The sequence below is a fragment of the Lygodium microphyllum genome, chromosome 8, assembly GCF_053477565.2.
Source record: "Lygodium microphyllum isolate KBCC chromosome 8, Lygodium_microphyllum_v1.1.10, whole genome shotgun sequence".
NCBI classification, from domain to species: domain Eukaryota; kingdom Viridiplantae; phylum Streptophyta; class Polypodiopsida; order Schizaeales; family Lygodiaceae; genus Lygodium; species Lygodium microphyllum.
The window spans coordinates 147,847,450-147,866,915 of NC_141142.1; positions in this window are offsets into that span (position 1 = coordinate 147,847,450).

Genomic DNA, 19,466 nt, shown 5'->3' on the forward strand with positions numbered 1-19,466 from the left:
TTATATTTTTTGATATGTGAGCTATTTTTTTGGGCTCTAGTTTTGACTTGTAAGTGTTACACATGCTATTATGTCTTTTATTGCAATTCTGTACAGACTATTTAGAAACTACAAAACATATCACGGATTACAATGTCAACTTTAGAGATGATGCATATAGGTTATTGGGCATTGGTAACTAGCGACATAATTGTTAGAAATAAGCAATTCCAAGGTATCGATTACAGGTTGTAGATTTTATAGTTTTTGGAGATTATTGTTGATTGTTATTGTATGTAACAAGTGTTATTAGAGTAAAGACTTTGATGTATATCCTATAGAAATTCTTGAGCTACATAGATTGTGATAAATCCATGCATAGTTGCTCGTAAATAAGAAAGAACATTATTCTTTGATATATTGTAGAGGTTTCAAGGAGATCAGTCTTTTAATGTACTTTTCGAATAGTTGGAATGATATGCTGCCATATTTGTGAGGAAGCATTAATGCTATAATACCTTGTTTTAATTGTATGTAATGACTTTCATAGCATGTGGACAGTGATATATGCATTATTGTTAAGCATGGATCATTTTTTGTATTCTCTTAGTTTTGGTTATACTAAGTAGGTTTTGCACAAACTTTGCTAGTTTTGTGGTGTAGTTTGTTGTTTTTATAGTTGCTATTAGTTGAGAGTTGGTTATTATTTTGCACAAATTGCTTTATTCATCTACAATGGTTAGGGAATAATGTAACATGAGAAAGTTTGATGGCACCAACTTCACTCTGTGGAAGGAGTAGATTCAAGATGTCCTTATTTAGAGGAAGTAGTTAAGGCCCATAAGAGATACAGATAGAAAACTAATAGACATATTAGAAGACGATTGGTTAGAGCTTGATGCATTGGTCAACTCCACTATTATGTTGGACTTGGTAGAATTTTCGTAATGTACAAGCAGATAGTGGACAGTCTGCTCTATCTTAACATTACTCGTCTTGATCTCAATTGCTGACATCTTTACTAAATCACTTGGTAGATATAATTTTTTTTACTTCAAGGAGCTACTTGGAGTACATAAGTTGACTTGAGCTTGAGGGGGAGTATTGAAAATCAAGCTCATCAGTGGGATTGACATTGACTCTACTTATTACAGTTGTAGCTAGTCGTTACCAGTTATGTGTGGCATAATAATGAGTCGATCGATTTAACTCCAACCTTAATAATGAGTCGATCGATTTAACTCAGGTTGGAGATGCCAAGTCAGTTAGTGACCTACTTTGATACACTATATGTGTGACTTAGACTGAGTGTGGATTTTAAAAGCTGAAATTCAAGTGCAAAAGTGACCAGAGAGCTGTAAAAGAGGAGGTTTTAGTGAAAAATGGAATGATTATACGGATCAAGGAACTCGAGTTTTCCTAGATGCATTTCAATGCCAAGAATCTAATGCATGTGTTTATTCATCGATCGGAGTTCGTTTGACCCCCCATTCGATGGTCGCAAGGTTTGGCGTTATGAAACAACTACTAGATCAGAAAGCTGGAAAGCATGTGATGGAGGCCAAAGTGATAGATTTCGGTGGCAGAAAGTCGCCTGTCCAATTAGATCATGATTTCCAGACCGTTTGCCCCTTTGTCGAGGTTAGAATCACTTGTAGTCAAGTGTGAACACGGAAATTTGATCTAGATAGTTTGGGCATTATAGTTTAACCCGTGATTAAGGAGAACAAAGGCAAAAATCACATGATAGGGAGGGACACATTTTTTTTGGCACCCCTTCCTCATTAAAAAATGATTTTTCTTGCATGTTGTAATTTTCTTCCTCCTTTGGGCCATGAGATCTCACAATTCTTTGCCCTCGGTCACTTCAAACTACGCACAAAATGATGTAGCAAACGAAAATATCCATTTTTAGTCTTTCTCTCTTTTGTTTCTTTTTCCTTTTTATTCCTTGTTCATATGTATGAGAGAAAGAGAGAGAGAGTTGATTTGATGAATCGGAGATGGAAGATGGTTTGGAAGTGTAATAGCATGTAGATTGGATGATTTGGATATGCCAGTGGCTTCGCTTTCTTGAAATGCGAGGCATACATATGCGAAATTTAGAGTAAGTGACTCTTATTTAATTTTTATAATGAATTTTTAGTGTATATGATGAAAATATGGTTAGAAATGGTTAAAATATGTTTGTTGATGTTTGTAAAATTTTAAATTCATTGATTTTTCTTTATACATATTAAAAATAATAAAATTGCAAAATTCAAAACACAAGATTTAATGGAAAATGGGATTATTCTTGGGTTTTGGAGATCGAATGATGTTCATATGGCATGAAAATGAGCATGCATATGGATCACACTTCAGGTAAGTCATACATATAAAAAAAATTAAAAAAATCAATAACTTATGTTGAAATAAATGGAAAAATTCATGAAAAATAGTCAAATGAAGAAAAAATTTAAAGAGAAATGATTTTTGTGCATTAAACATTACAAAAAATTAGGAGAATATTTGTGACTATATAATGAAGGTAAAGCGTAATGGTTTGCCTCAATTTACCTTTAATGATGCAGCAAATGAAAATATTCATTTTTCAGTCTTTCTCTCTCTTGTTTCTCTCTCCTCTTTATTCCTTGTTTATATGGTTGCATATGAGAGAAAGAGAGAGGGTTGATTTGATGAATCATGGATGGACGATAGTTTAGAAGTGTAATATCACGTAGATCAGGTAATCTGGATGCATTAGTGACTAGAAAATAGCATCAGTGGCTCCAATTTCTCGAAATTTGAGGCAGACATATGCGGATTTTAGAATAAGCAACTCTTATTTAATATTTATGATGAATCTTTAGTGTATATGATGGAAAGATTGTTAGAAATGGTTAAAATATGTTTGTTGATATCTATAATTTCAAAAATTCATTCATTTTTCTTTACAATTAAAAATAATAAATTCACGAAATTCGAGACACGAGATTCAATGGAAAATGGGATTGTTCTTGGGTTTTGGGGATCAAATGATGTTCATATGGCATGAAAATGACTATACTGATGGATCACACTTCATATAGATCATAAAAATAAAAAAATAAATAGTTTATGCCGAAATAAATGAAAAAATTCATGAAAATAGTCAATTGAAGGAAAAAGTTAATAAAAAATTATTTTGTGTTAAAAAGTACAAAAAATTAGAAGAATGTTTGTGACTATGTAATGAAGGTAAAGCATGAGGGTTTGCCTCAATTTACCTTTATTTATATGTTAAAGTGCGTGTTTAGGGCTTATTTCTATGGAAAATTATTACGAAATCTCTCTACATTTGTACAAGTAAGCAAGATGTAAATGGTAGGGGGATAGGATTGAAATGGAAAGTTAGTTGATTAAGTTTCTGATTTCTTTTTATATCTTAACATATATGCCATTGTTTATATTAGTTTTAAAGGGTTCACAGGTTAGCCCAGTGCTATTCCCTAGCAACGTGGCATGATGCTAGTAGAGAGAAATCACAAAAAGATTGTTTATGCACTTCACATTGACTGATTTTTAGTTAAGTTGTTTGAGGAAAGAGTGCCATACAATTTGCATATGCAAATCTAAATATGGTATCAGAAGATAAATTCTTGGATGCATTGCAATTGTATGTCTAGGTGATGACTAACATTGAGAGTGTAAGATTTTTCTTTGTTGTAGGATAGTGTGATACCTTGGGAAATGGATGAAGTGAGAAATATATACAAATAGTCTCTTGGATCATTATGTTTATATTAAGAGAGGACTCTGTTATGCATGTGTTTTATGTTTAAGATGACACATCCTGGGGCCAATCCTCCGAATATAGGAGAGCCATAGGAGTAACATAGCACTTTGCTCTGGGGAGAAGCTCTTTGTGTATGTGAATCGAGGTATTGATCACCTGTATGTTTGGATACTTCCTCTATTGGAGTTGGGATGGGTAGAATCATTGGAATATGAATCGATACAAATGTGTGATTTATTTAGAGTAGTGTATACCCTCTAGCAGACGCTCCTGGCTGTGAGGTTGTGAGAGTGATTTGGTGAGCATAAGAGGAGAGAGTACACTACTCTCTGTTCATGGCTCCCATTCTTGTTTGTCTCTGCCCCTCTCTTTGAAGAGAGACAACGTCAATAAGTGGTTTTGAGGAGAGCCCTTCACTTTTCAATTTGATTTCAACTCACCTTCTCTATTTCTCGGCACTTTTCTTGCCAATGATTGATCCATTTAGGATTGTTGGCCCCTCAAGTCTAATTCCTCCGACTTTGCTTTGAGCATGAGTGATGGCATGCATGGAAATAGGAATAGTTCCTTCATTTTTTTTCATCTCTATAGCTAATAAGCTAGTGAAAAGAAAGGGCACAATGGCCTTGCTACTATTTTTCTTAGGCTCTAATTGGATCACATATGCGCAATTCCACATTTTGGGCAACATTGGTCTACTTCATTCCCCTTGGCTTACTCTTGTCTTTGTGGGCACCATGATGACAACTGTCATGGCTACCCACAAGTCTAGCATGCAATAAGATCTCTAATGGAGGGTCTCCCTCACCCATAGCCATGTCCTAACATCATGATGGGAACCAGCCAGTAATCCCCATGAGGATTGGATGCTCTTCTTTGTCATAATAGATAAAGGGATTTGTATATTCATCTTCTTCTATGGGTTCCTTAATGAAGTGGATTAGAGCATCATTGGACAAATGTGTGATGATAGGGGGTCTAGGTGTCTAGGTATCCCTAAAGGATTGATCTCTACTCGCTCGATAGTGGTGGGAGTTGGAAGTGCTAATGGTTGTCTAAGTGGGGGTCACTTCAGATAGTTGAAACCTCTCTTTTATTATGGATAATCAAAATTTGGATCATGCAACCTTCGAGAGGCTTTGCAATAAGTTGCCTCATGGCCAAAACATTAGCATTTGCTACATATCCATGATGGTCTCGAACATTCCAAAGGAAGGTGATCTCCAACATAGTGTACACATTGCATGTTTTGGTAGTAGAGTCTCAAAACTTTAGGAGAATCATCCATCTTAGGCAACTCTTGATGTTGCTTCTTAACATCAATAAGTAGTTCCAGGGTCTATTTGTTTTTGGTAGAGGTTTGTCTTATGTGTGCTTATTTGTGTTGTGTTCCTTATGAAGGTCATTCACATAGATAGCCTTGTCCAAGACACATTTTATGACAAAGCTGTTCAACTCAAAGTTTCTAGCCAAAGCCTCATATAGTTCCAGGGTCTATTTGTTTTTGGTAGAGGTTTGTCTTATGTGTGCTTATTTGTGTTGTGTTCCTTATGAAGGTCATTCACATAGATAGCCTTGTCCAAGACACATTTTATGACAAAGCCGTTCAACTCAAAGTTTCTAGCCAAAGCCTCATATATCCTTTCATCATGGATACTCTTGATGAATGCTTATGTGATTGCCTTAGGTGTAGGTCTCTTAGCAACACGTATGCGGTTGAATATGATTTTGACTTTAGAGACATAGTCCCTTATGCTCTCTACTTCTTGCTACTCAATGTTCATTAGATAGATAATAAGATTGTCCCCATAGCCTACTTTGGCGAAGCACTTGGTGAACAAGTCCAATAACATAAGGGAGATCTTCTCTATGGCATCCAAGCTAGTGAACCAAGTGCATCCTTTCTCGTCTAGGAAGAGCCCAAAGACTTGTGCCTTGCATCACTTGTGAGGTTATTCACCTAATAGACTTGCAAAAATTGCTCTAAGAAGCTATATAGATCGTCACCGACCCTATACTTATCTAGCTATGTGGCCACCAACTAATTTTAGATTGGTCTCTTTGGAATAGGGTGTTTCCTATCCCTATTAGAATGATTTGTGCAAGTGTGTTCCTACATGAAGAATGTCATTTTGGTCAAACAATTGATGTTACACAAGATCAAAGAGCGAGTCTTGCCAAGAGCTAGTTGCTTTTGCATTGAATAACATATGAATGTTATCAATCTTTGCTTACATGGTGGAAAGTTGTAGGTTGGTGTTATTGTTGAGGTCCACTAAGCAATTGATGGCAATTTGTCATTTCCTCCTTAGCTCAACTAGTTTCTTGTTGTAGAGCCTCATGAGTCATATTAGAGACATCAAAGATTGTGGCCTATTGGAAGCTATCTATTATGGCTTGGAAGTCATTCGAACTTTCTCCTAAATTTCCTAAATTATCCATCATATTGATCATTGTTTCTTCAGACGTGTCTTGGTTGACTAGATCGATGATTAGGTCTATTAGATCATGCATGAGTGTAGTTTTGAGGTTAAGGGTGTGATTAGGGCTTGGACTAGTGGTCAGAGGGCGAAGCTCCTAGTCACTCCTTGGGTGCATGCAGTTTAGGCCTAGGCTTATGGGTTTGGAGTTGGGTCAAGGTTGCTGGTTTGAGATAGTTTGGTGATTTTGGCTTTTGCTCTCTTCTTCTTTGGTTGGCGAGTTCTTGGCTCCTTGTGTCTCTTTGGTATTGCTTGAAAGAATTAAGTCCACAAGTTCTTCAACACCCCAATTTGCAATGTGCAAAGTTCTTGATGTGCTTGATATGCATGTTGCTAATGTGAAGGCCTAAATGAAAATGCAAATTGCAAGGTCTCTAAAGGTGAAAGTGTCCTAAGTTGTAGTAAATGATTTTCTAACTAAATGTGAATTCCCTACTACACTAGTTGACACAAGTCCATTTACATAACCATAGTTGCTTGCAAGGTTCTTTTGCATTCACGTGTTACGGTAAGTGCACAAGCTCCTCCTTGTGTTCCCTTGTGCCTTCAAAATGTGACTCAGAGTATGTCAACAAACAATGTAATTATTAGGTTATCATTACTTATGCCTATGTATGTTATAGGGTTCATGGATGTCTATCTTTTGTGGTTTAGTTGGAAAGCCTATTTGCAAGGTGTAAAATCCTAGGTGCTATGTAGCCTAAAGTGGTTGTGTATGGGTATGGTTGATGCACAACAAAGCTTCATAGATTTGCACAAGTCCCTTTAGGTATGCTCCAATGCATACAAGTGCACATGGTTGCACACATATGGTTGCTTGTGTTTCTGTGTGGTTGGATGCATGTGTATATGCGAGTAGTGTGAAGAATCAAGCTCATCGACTCTCACAGCTGTAGGTTAGTTGTGTGCTAATAAATGAGCTGGGATGACTAACTAGAGTTAGCTACTAGGTTAGGTGTTTACACTATGGTTAGTGTACTTTGGCTTTTGTGTGTTATTTTTTAGAAGAGTGAATAATGAAATAGAAGGAATTGAGTACTCTACTCTTTGAGCTCATTCTATGTCTATGCCTCTTTCTCTCTCTTTGTATCTTCAACATAGTATCAGATCCATGAAGCCATGAGACCTTGAGAGCTTGTGAGATCAGTATTGGTATCATGAGAATTGGAGTTTGAAGACATAAGCTGCATTTGACCTACAAAAGTTCATTGGAAACCATACCCATACTTGGACTGATCTGTGTCAGGGATTTGAAGGCTTACAGTGGAAGAGCTTGTGGAGGCTTACAAAGAGGGTCAATGACAAGAATTAGAGCTTGTTAATGAGCTCATTTAGGATGAGAAAAATAGGAAGAGAATCAACGTGGACTGGATAGTTTGCACCCATTTTTTAAATGGGAAAAAATGGGGTGGCACTGAGCAAGCTATGCCTCATTGATTGTAGGAAATATGACATTTGATACTGGAGGTTCTATAGCTTAATGGGATGCTTTGCAACATGAATTAGAGTAGCCATAACAAGGCTAAGATTAATGTGAAAAGAAAAAAAGAAAAGGTATATGTTTCTTCTTATGGTACCTATCAATTTGGTAATACTACAAAGTGCTTGTCTTGGACATATTCAATCACTTTAGATGCTTGGGAATGTATATGAATTCAATCTTGAGAACTTGGAAATGAGAATGAGGAAGTAAAGACTCAGATCTAAGGGGTAATAGTAGGTTGAAAGCTATCCTAAAATTTGGATTGGTTGTACTTGGAATTGTGGAGCATGTTGCGAAGCTTGACTAGTACCTGCAAATGCTTGGACTTGTGCCACATGAGTTAGGGATCTTTTGTGGGATGTAATGAGTATTGAATGCTCAAGTTTGTATTGAATGCATTGCTAGTTATATAGTGGGTTGGTTGTTAACATCCTGTGGAAAGCTTGTTTGGCATTGCTATTGGTTACATGAACAATTGTTGATGCTTATATGTACCTGCATTGAACCCTAGGGATTTTGGTATATGTTAGAGATGTTATGGGGCTATTTTGAGCTAAGAATACTTCAATTTGCATAGGGAACTTATTGCTAGTTATTCATAGATTGTTATCTATCATAAGCTTTTGGAAGACACCTACATAAACTATATGCAGTAAATGAACTCTACCTAGAATACTACTACACACCTGTTTATGACATATGTTTGGAGATGTTTGACATGCTTTTGAGTTGAGAAATCCCTGGTTATTGTAGGAAATTTAGTGTCATAAATATTAGGGTTGAAACTATCCTATCTGAGGGACTTGTCTATGCAATTTGACTAAAGATCTTGGGATTCTCATTTGAGAATGGATGTTTCCTACACGTATGGATTGAGCAGGACTAATTGAGCAAGTCTGAGCTGAAATAGCTACAAATACACTTGTGTTTCTTGGATGTTATATGAGCATTGTGATCAATGAAAGATCAACTTGTCTTGCAGGGAGTGAGGCACTAATACTTAAGGATTACAGTCATACATAAAGTTATAATCATGGCAAATGCTTAAAAGGCTGACAATATCACTCATATAGTGGGTGAAAAGCTAAACAATAACAATTATGCTATCTCGAAATTATGTATGGAGAAATTTCTTATTAGAAAAGGCTATTGGGATATTGTGACAAGTGGTGAAGTTGAAGTGAAACTTCTAGACAAATACCCAACTCCTGAATAGCAAAAGGCATAATGTGGCTGGCTTGAACGTGCTTGTAGGGTCTTGCATTGGTTCTCATTGTGCATTATGGATGCAATGGTCATGCATATAATGAATTGCAAGTCTCATAAAGATACTTGGGAAATCTTGATGAAGTACTATGTCACTACCACTAGTGCACACAAAATTCAGCTAAACCAGAAGTTCAACACCATGGAGAGGAAAGGAGAGTCCATACATGATTATGTTATGGAAATAAAGACCCTTAAAGATCAATTAGCAACTATTGGAATTGAAGCAGTGGATGAAGATTTGGTTGTAGGGACCTTGAATGGTCTTCGACCTGAATACAAGTCATTTAACACTTCTATATCAGTGAGATTTGAAATGCTTGACTTTAATGAGCTAGTTGCATTGCTTATTCATGAAAATGTGAAACTAGGTTTAGCTACTAGCTCCAACAACTCAAAAGATAGAGATGTAGAGTTTTATTCAAATCAGAGAGTCATGCAGCCATGGTAGATGGTCCTTCCATGGTGGATGGACTCAGCAAAGGATCTTGGCAATCGCAAACTATGCATGATAATGCCAACAAGGACAAGGACTGTCACTATTGTGGGAAATATGGATGCATTGCTAAAAAGTGTTGGAAGAAGCAAGTGAATCAAAGAGGTAGGCAATAGGGACACTATGCCTCATCTAGTCATGCAAAGTATGAGTGGTGGTAGGTTATTTGCTACGACATATGTATGGAACAAGGCTGTTAAGCAAGAAAAATCAGATGACATATGGAATATTAATTCAGAAGCATCAAATCATATGACACCACATGGCGAGTGGTTTGATGAAATAAAAGTAGGTACAAATGGTTATGTATGCATTGGAGATCATACCCAACATGACATAACTCATTCAGGAGTTGTTCTATTGGTTATGCTTGATGGTAGGAAGCATAAATTGTATGATGTTTTGCACATTCCATCCATCACAAAGAATTTGTTATCTATTGGTGGCCAAATGGCTGAACAAAACCTGTAGGTATAGTTTGAAAAAGATAGCTATTTTATTGAGGAATATGGCAAAGGTTACAAGTTGATTGCAAAGGGAAAAAGACATGGAAATTTTTTTACATTGGATGCAAATATTCATGAGCTGAAAGATGAAATGCTTGCTCATGATGATGCAAGTGTTAGAGACATAGGTATCTAGCATAAATTCATTGGATACATAAATTTTTAGAGATTGAAAAATATAAAACAAAAGGATATTGTTTTAGGATTGCCAAAGTTCACATATGCTGATTTGGGACACATATGTTCAGCTTATCAATTTAGCAAACAAGCCCTCTTTCCATTTGCTAGACATACACGGAATAGCAGTAGACCCTTCCAGCTTATTCATTCGAATGTATGGGGACCTGTACATAATTTATCTCTTGGAGGGTCTAGGTATTATGTGATTGTTGTGGATGATTTCAGCAGATATACTTGGATATACATTTTGAAACATAAAGATGAGGTTCTGGAGAGTTTCATGGATTTCAAATCTCATGCAGAGAAAGAGTTCAACTATCATGTCTCATGCATATGGTCTAATGGTGGTAGTGAATATGTGTCAAATGAGTTTGACAAGTACTTATCCATAGGTACTTATGCAAGCATGGGATTTGAAGGTACTTGACATGCAATTATACTCCTCAACAAAATGGAGTGGCTAAAAGGAAAAATGGGGTCATTATGGAAGTAGCAAGGGAAATGCTGAATGAGAAAGATATGCCTCTTTCCTACTACTGGGTTGAAGTAATTCTTAGTACTACCTATGTCATGAATTGGACACCCACAACTTGTATACATGAGAAGACACCATATGAGTAGCTTTATGGATATAAGCTTTACATTAGACATTGAAATTATTTGGCAGCATTGCATATGTTTATGTACTTGATGAAAAATGGAAGAAGCTTGATCCAAAAGCAGCGAATGCTATTTTATTGGTTACTCACACAAAAATGGAAAACTTACAAGTGCTATGGTGCATCTACTCATGAGACTTTGATCAATCATGATGAATGTAGTATTTGATGAGCTACCATTCTAGTTTGATACTAAGCAAAAAATAGTTCATGATGACTATTCACAAAGTACATATGTTGAAAATGGAATGTAGGATACTACTACTGCTAGTAGACCTATGCATGATGTATCTACTAGTGTGAGTCCTTGGACATGTATACTACACAATCATGGATCTTAGTCCACTAACATAGATACATTAGTGAGGGGGAAATTGGACATGGATAAAGGTAAAGCGAAGGAATTGGATGATGTAATAGGTTTGTTGACATTGGGATATGATTCCACTAATAGCTTGGATAGTGAGCTTGGCATACCTATAGTTGTTACATCTAGTGTTAAAAAAAGCTATGTACCACCTTATGAGAGTGGAATTGCATAGTGCACGGCGACTACGGAGATTTACTTATAGTGGTTGAAAGAAAGTTGGTTGAAAGATTTACTTACAATGGATACTCAGCTAAGCACTATGCATACATGACAAAAGTGAGTTACAAAGAGCCCACATCATTTGCAAAAGCAGTTAAAGATGAGAATTGGTGTAAAGCCATGGTGGTCGAAGAGTATAATGCTTTGATGGAAAATCAAACTTGGTTCACCTGCTTGAAGGCAAGATGACTTTGGATGCAAGTGGGTTTATAAAGTCAAATTTGGTTCACTTGCTTGAAGGCAAGATTTCTTTTGGATGCAAGTGGGTTTATCAAGTCAAACACAACTCAAATGACTCACTTGAGAGATACAAAACTAGGTTGTTGTGAAGGGTTACATTCAGTAGTATGGGCATAACTATGAAGAGAAATTTTGTAATGTTGGAAAATATAGCAAATGTAGGGACTATCATTGCATTAGCTGCATTTGAGGGCTAGAACTTATATAAGATGTAATATAGTTAAAATGCCTTAATGCCTTAGCCAATATTTAGCCTACTAGAGTTAAGTGTAAAAGGCTAAGATGTAATTTGCTAAGGATCTTTTTTACCATTTCTAACATTTCATGTTTGAGGTCTCAACCTTCCACCATCTAAGAGGGTGTATACTCTTGGCCACCATAGCATTGGGGTGCATACCATGCTACAGCCTCGATTCTCAGCCATTAATGGTAATATGATTTCAGCCTAGCCAACTTGACTATGGTTTTTGGCAATTTAGTCTATTTTCTTGTATTTTTAGTTTTATAGTTTGTTGTGGGAATTAGCAATGGGAATTAGCTTCTTTATATTGGTCTCAGATAAAATATTTAATCCAATGGGAGGGTAATTTTCATGGTGGATCTGGTTATAAAACTAGGCATAGGGTAACTAGAGGACAATAATTAGTCACACGACTTGACATAGTTAAAACCATGACTAGTTAAGATTCTCTATAGTAAGCTAGGACTAAATTTGAGGATCTTGAAGAAGATCTGAAGTAATAATGGTGGATTCAAAGTTATTTTAGTGGCTCTTGGTCAATTTGGGACCATTTGGAATGCTCTTGGACTTAACTTGAGTCTAAATAGGGTTTTAAAGAGTTAAATTGTAGTTACTTTTTGAAGCAGACTTCTCCTTCCTCTTTTCGAGCTTTCTGGTGAGAGCTTTCATGGAGATCTCTTCTCATATCTCTTTCCCATGGCCATTACTTCTCATGCAACCTATAGAGGATGATTGCTGAGGACTTAAGTAACTTGTAGACTACCCATATGTCTCATCTATGGCTTATTTTCATCATTGTGTAAGAAGATGTTCTTGGACAGTTTGTGTTGATCTTGAACAGCCTCTTCTACTTTAAAATTAGAAATCATGATCATTTTGAAGCTATTCCCTCACTTGCTTGATCAAATGCAGCCCTGATATGGAGTATTAACCATCTCGTACTTGATGTTTCACTCTTGTTGAACCTTGGAGCTCTCATCATAATCCTGGATATGGAAAAACATAGACAACAAGAAAGTTTCAGAGATTTCTTGAAGTTTTGAGTCAATCTTGGTGCCTTTTAGCTTTAATAAGTGAAAGGCAAGCATCTACAACTGACATTGGGCATACATTGAAGCTTTAAAGCAAGATTTGAAGCATTTCCTCCATTTCAAATTGGGCCAAAATAGGGCATCCATCAATTTTCATCAAATTCTTCTTTCTTGAGGCTTCAATCCATAGCGCTTTTGTTGTCTACAACTTGGGGAAGGTTAAAGTGAAGCCACTCTATCAAGGATTGGCTTATAGTGAAGCATTCCATCAAGATTGATGGTATTTTCAGCCTCTTGAACATGGAAATGTATAAAATTCTTGAAATTCTTGATTCTATCACGAATTTGGACTCTTTAAGGCTCAAAGGACCTTCTCCAAAAAATCATTTTGGACTTCTACTCAAGTATTGAATTCTCTTGATTCATTGGAGCAATCTTTATGATTTGGAGTTGAAGTAACATGGAAGTAATCATCATGGAACAATTTCTTTCTTGAAGTTGGCCTTATGTTCTTCAATCTTGAAACATTGATAATGGATTGTGTTGAAAGTTGATCGGTTAGGGTTCATTTACTACTCTTCATCAACATTAAGAGATAATCCTATTGCTTTCAACTGAATCTCTCTTTTCATCCTATTGTTGAACCAGTTCTATTGTTGATAAAGAGAGAGCGAGTGTAATATATCCTATGAATCACCATTGAAGAGCATGTAGAATTTAATCGAGGACTGATTGTGATTACTTTATGAATTTCCTTTTTTTCACATTCATAAATTGATGCCAAATTGATTGCATAGTGCTATTCATTGCCTACCTAGGAATTTGATTGGATGATTGAACATTGATGCAATAAGACTGAGATAATGATGAAAATGGTAAGTGGGATATTTATAAAGGTAGCAAGTCGCTACAAAAAGGTAATGCCCTATCTCTAGCCTTTTCAATTTAGTCATTTCCTAATACCCACTTGTATTTCATTGAAGAATCCAAATACTTTTTCAGTCAATGCATAGCATCCCTATTTGATTAGCCATTAGAATGTACTTGCCATGTTCATTCCCACGAGGAAAAAGTAGATGCCATGCAAGTTAGGAAGACAATAGTGAGGTGACCCTTCCTTCTTGATTATGACCGTGAAGGGGTGCACAACCCGGCTTGTTGAGGAGAAACTTTGCACACCCCTCAAGTCTCGGAGCCCATGCAAATTTCAAGTTTAGGTGAAGGTACATACCCATTGACAAATCTTGAGAGTAGTATATCCATGATCGGCCCTATTCAGATAGCTACAAGTGGTTGAAGTTCCATAGGTACAATATTGGACGAGGTGCATGAAATCTCATGTTCTCTCGATACCTACAGGTGGTCATAGTTTCACAGGTCTACACAATAGGTACCCACCATTTCACAAGTCATTCTTGAGCCGTACAAGTGTCCCATAACCCTCTTTAGGCTACTACAGGGGTTACTCTCACACATGGAACTCCCACATGGTCGAATAGGGCACTTACAGGTTGTGAACATGATATAGAAAACTTATGTTTAGTACTAAATATCCTAGTACAGAAAATTCTATACTAATACATATTGAGAACTTGATGAAAGGTGAGAAGGATCGAAGCTTGCTTGGAAGAGCTATGGCAAGATCGAAGCTTGCTTGGAAGAGCTATGGCAGGAGAGCAAGAGCAAGAAAGAGAGAGAGACCAAACGGGAACTCCAATAGTCACAATGTGTGACTGAGCTTTCCTTTATTCAAATTGTCACTAAAAGAATAAAGAATAAAGTGACGGTGACAAGTGCTCGCCACTTGTAGTGTGCAGTGGCAGGTATTGTCAGTGTAGTAATACACGGGCGACTAGGCAGAGGTACCTTTACCCCCAACAACCTTCCACTTAAAGGCGAATATGCCCCAGTGAGGAGTGAAAAGAAAAAAGAAAAAAAAGAAAGTACAATGTACACATGTACAACAGGATGAGGGAAAACGTCATCTCATCCAACGCCCATCAATCTTATGAGGAAGGAAAAATGCTCAATAGTGAGGCTTTTCGTGAGCAGATCTATAGGATTTTTGTCAGTGGAGATCTTGACAAGGTCAACGGTCCTATCCTCCATGACCCCACGTATGAAGTGATACCTCACCTCAATGTGTTTTGTCTTCGCATGGAAGACCAGATTCTTGGCTAGTTGAATAACACTCATAGAATCCGAATACAATGTAGTTATAATATCAATCCCAAGGTCATGAACCAAACGTCCTAACCATATGGACTCCTTGCAAGCCTTAGTGGCTACAACATACTCAATCTCAGTGGTAGAGAGAGCCGTACACTTCTGAACCCTAGACATCCAAGAGATAACATCTCCAACATAGGTGAATACATAGCCAGAAGTAGACTTCCTTACTATTTGCATGTCTTGCATAATTGGAGTCTGTGTACCCCACAACTCTTGTATCCTGGCTACCATAGTAAATACACATATCTGCTATGCCCTTTAGGTATCTCATGATTCCCATGAAGGCATCCCAATGCTTATTGCCAAGTGTAGCCATATAGTGTGCCACAACACCAACTGCAAAGGAAATATCTAGATGAGTGGCTATCATCGCATACATAAAACTGCCCACAACTGATGCATAAGGGATCTTGGCCATCTCGGCCCTCTACTCATCTATCTGCAGACTTGTTTGTGGACATTTAGCCTATGAGACCTTCACATAAGAAGGTAATGGTCAGCCAATAGGCTTCACATCCATGCATGCAGAAACACTCAAGGACTTTATGAATGTACTCCCTCTGTGAGAGGTAGAGTAGTCCTTGATGCCTGTTGCACTTAATGCGCATACCAAGAATGTGAGAGGCCTGTCCCAAATCCTTCATCTCAAAGATCTTCTTCAGCTGAGATTTAAGAGCATGCAAATCATCATGAGCTTTCACTACTATCAGCGTATCATCCACATAAAGTACCAAAATAAGCAATGAGTCATCATGGGCTTTCTTCCTATAAAGACACAAATCCATATTACTCCTAGTGTATCCCTATGATTGCATAAAGGCATCAAACTTATAATACCATTCCCTTGGTGCCTGCTTTAAGCCATAAAGACTTTTCTTCAACTTGCACACTAGGTGCTCCCTGCCAGGCTCTGCAAAGCCCTTAGGCTGCTCCATGTAAATATCATGATGCAAATCCCTATGCAAGAATGCAGTCTTGATATCCATTTGATACACGTCTAAGTCAAGCCACACAACTAAGGCCAAAACCAAGCGTAGGGTGGTCATCTTGACCATAGGAGAAAATACTTCATCAAAGGCAAATCCATGCTCCTGTTTAAAACCCTTAGCAATAAGTCTTGCCTTATAAGCCTGCTTGGGGTGTCTAGGGGTACTTTTTAGCTTGTACACCCACTTGTATGATAGCAGAGCATTCTTGCTACCAAGCAAGAAAACCAAATCTCAAGTCATATTCTTATAAAAGGAGTCTATCTCAAACCGATTAGCCCTCTCCCAAGAGTGAATGTCACCCTTGCGCATAGCCTCATCATAGGTGAGAGGCTCTCCTGCATATGTAATCAAGTCATAATGCATCGAGGGCTCAAATCTATCAGGTGGACGTCTATCTCTAGTAGACTGTTGCACATTAGGCTTTGTTGCCTACCTATCCAACACCCTGGCCATGTGTACCAATTGCTACTGCAGGCTATCCAACTAGCTGTGTAGGAGTACGTGGCTCCCCATGGAATATAACCCTACATATCTCTACCACCTTCTCAAGCTGCCCATGCATCTTGTCTTCATGGAAGACTACATCATGGTTGCGGATGACTTTCCATGCATGTGGATCCCAGAGGCGGTAACCCATCTCACCTGCATCTCCATAGCCAAGGAAAATGCATTTGACACTCTTAGGATCCAGCTTACTACGCTTGTCATTGGGAACATGACAATATGCCTTGCATCCAAAGACATGTAGATGCACATAAGACGGAGGTTTCCCATTCCATACCTCCCTTGCAACCTAGAAATCCAAACCACTAGAAGGTGATCTATTTATGATATACACAATTGTATTGACTACCTTAGCCCAAAATCTCTGTGGTAGTCTTGCTTGGCTAAACATATTGTGTGCACGCTCCCGGATGGTTCTATTCATCCGCTCAGCCAAACCATTCTGGGGTGGGGTATAGGGGGTAGTCAATTGACGATTAACACCCCTCTTGTCATATAGTTTCTCAAAGGCATGTGACACATATTCTCCCCCATTGTTAGTCGTAAGGCATTTCACCCTATGTCCAATCTGGTTCTCAACCAATGCAAGCCATCTCTAAAACACAGCCAAGACATCGGATTAAAGCTTAATGGGATAAGCCCAAACTTTACATGAAAGTTGTCAATAAACATCACCAAATACTTTTGCACCACCCATAGACTGATAGGGCATGGGCCCACAAACATCTGAATATACCAATTCTATGGGCTCACTCATGCATGTGCTGCCAGACTTCTTATACGTATTCCTACTTTGTCTGCCATAAAGACAATGCTCACATGAATCAAAACATGCATAGTCAAGGGGTAGTAAGTATTGCAAAGACCAGAAAGCATTTTGATTCCCTTTAAAGATATATGGCCCAAATGGGGATGTCAAAGAGATACATGTGGAATGGAACCCACTAACAAAACATGGTCAATAGAGGACCCATCAACTACAAGAAGATAGAGACTGCCAGCCTCCTTGGCACCTCTAGCAAGCACAAGTCTGCCACATATGATCTTCTAGGAAAAATCCCCAAAAGAGACATGAAACCTAGTATCATCAAGCTGCCCTGCAAACATAAGACTACGTGTAAGCACAGAAATATGATGTATATCCTCTAACAGAAAAGTACTGCCAGTAGAGAATTGCAACCGTTGTCATGCTGCTGCGCATCCGAGCCGTATACACCTCCATTTTTTTTGTTGTGCATTTGTGTTTTCTTTCCGCGTGTGATTCATTGTGTATGATTGATGCATTACGATAATCCGTCCTTTTAGTACCCACATCCAATGTATATATTCCGCTAGTGTGTGTGTATGTTTCTGTTTGTATGCATGATGTGTGTGTGTTAGAAAAATATGAAAAACTGATGCCAAAGGACATTATCAAGCTGATAATTTCAATGATGATCTCTAAGAAAAGTGCAGGGAATTGTGGAATCAAAGGAAGCTTTGTGGAAGCCGATCATCTAAGTTCAATAGTTCCCATGAAATAGAGTTGAAGGAAGTCTCTCAAAAGCTGCTTAAGTGAGTAAAGCACTAGTGAAGCACCGAGAGAGCATTTTGCCACCGAGTCCTCAAGGCCGAAGTCAAAGTTTGTGTGCAGATTACCCATCACAAAGCTGACTGTTAATGGGTCAATTGATGACTCCAAAGATACCCTACGTCAGTCCTCAAGGTCAAAATCAAAGTTTGTGCGTAGATCTCCTGTTGATGTAAAGAAACTAGAGGTAGCAATGCCTCAAATTTCTGCTAAAAGAGTCTTTGATATCTAAAGCACTAAAGACAAATGATGCTTCACAGAAGAAAGGCTCAAAGATGGATGTAAATATATTCGTTGGGTTTTTTTTGTCAAGCTATATCGAAGGAATCAGCGAAAAGTATGGGGGAAAAAGAGGAGGACGATCGACTAATCTGGGAATGCAACCACAAAAGACCAAGAAGAATCACAAAGCATTCATCATGAGTGGTGCACCAGAGCTTTTCCTGCTGCAGCTAATGATTTCCGTCTTATGAATAAACGCACCACTTGCTCTTCCTCAGCTTTGGCGATTTTTGCTTGGGGCAGTGTCGGGCGACTGGAGACATTATAACACGCTGCAGCAGCTGAACAGACATATATTGTGTAGACTACAGACTTTGGGGCTGCAATCAGTGGTTTTTGCAGTCTTTGTTTCTCACAATTGCTTACGACAAGCTTGTTTCTGTTTTCTTGAAGAGGTGGATTGTTTGATCAAAAGAAATCACTCTCTGCCTTCAAAAATCATCAGAAGAATTCACACAGAAGTTGAAGACTCAGAGGCGTAAAGGAAGGCCAAGATGGTAGCAATAGTGTCAAAGGATGGATGGCGCTATCTGAGGATGTTGATCGACATGAAACAAATAGTGATGAATATCGTACTTTAGGAGCTATTTTTCGTGTTGTAGTCAACGAACGATAAACAACAATTCAGTGTCGGATTGACCAACAGCAAATTTTGCATGAAGCTTGAGTACACTCGGACTAAAGAATACATCGAGAACGCTTTAAGGAGGACGGCTTTTTCTGAATGGGAGTAGAGAGCGATGACGTGGGAAAATCTTCCTACTAATTACTTGCCAGCATGTTGTCATGTTGCAGACACTTTCTTGCACTCACGCATATGTTATAATTCAAAGTTGGGTTGCAGGTTCCAGCACATAGATCCTTCCAGCTCTCTGGATCTTTTAAGATCCTCTACTGATCAGGCAATTGCCAAGTTACAGAATGTACATGCTGATGTGAAGAACATTTTTCTTCCTACAACTAAGAAACTGCTTGAAGAACA